The 628-nt window shown below is 45.2% G+C and overlaps 1 protein-coding gene across 1 annotated transcript in view; it reads right to left on the reverse strand.

Annotated features, from left to right (window-relative positions):
* NID1 (nidogen 1) overlaps nucleotides 1-628 on the reverse strand; it is a 90,630-nt gene that overhangs the window by 58,889 nt on the left and 31,113 nt on the right. The window lies entirely within an intron of this gene.

The raw sequence follows: 628 nt of genomic DNA on the forward strand, positions 1-628 counted from the left end.
CTGCAACATAAATTTCATTCCTTTATAAATTACCCAATTCCAGGTATTCTGTTACATGCAACTGACAAAGCATCTGAAGGGACATTCAATAGAGCACAGTTTTTTGTTTTAATTCTGGTTTGTGGCCCCAGCTTCCCAGAAGTCACACTCAGTCCCAGGGCCCCCAGGACTTGCACAGAAAGATTCTTCTGACCACCTGAGAGCAAGCTGGTCCTTGGGAGGGCAGAGTTCAGAACTGACATTGCCTGGAGCTGAGTCCATTTTGCAGTTAGCGCCACACGGGTTGGCGCCCAAGGTTTAACTGTGCCCCCCCTGACGCTCCACCATAAATGTGCCAGGATTCCAGAGGCACCAGGAGGGAGAAACACAAGAGGACGGATGACTGGAATGAACTTAACCCACCGTGTGTATTAATTCTGGCCTGAGCCAGCTTCTCACGGCCCTGCCAGGATTTAACAACCATTGAGATAAAAATGTCTTATGACATTATTATCATTATTATTGTGTTGTGAACAACAGCACATACAATTGGACTCTAAGAAAAAAGGAATGAAGAAGTGTGAAAGAACGGAGGAAAATAAAGACATGAACAATTCCTGGTCCAGGCAGGAATTTTTTTCAATGCTGC

This window comes from Otolemur garnettii, unplaced genomic scaffold (genome assembly GCF_000181295.1).
Source record: "Otolemur garnettii isolate 467f Iridium unplaced genomic scaffold, OtoGar3 scaffold00116, whole genome shotgun sequence".
Taxonomy (NCBI): domain Eukaryota; kingdom Metazoa; phylum Chordata; class Mammalia; order Primates; family Galagidae; genus Otolemur; species Otolemur garnettii.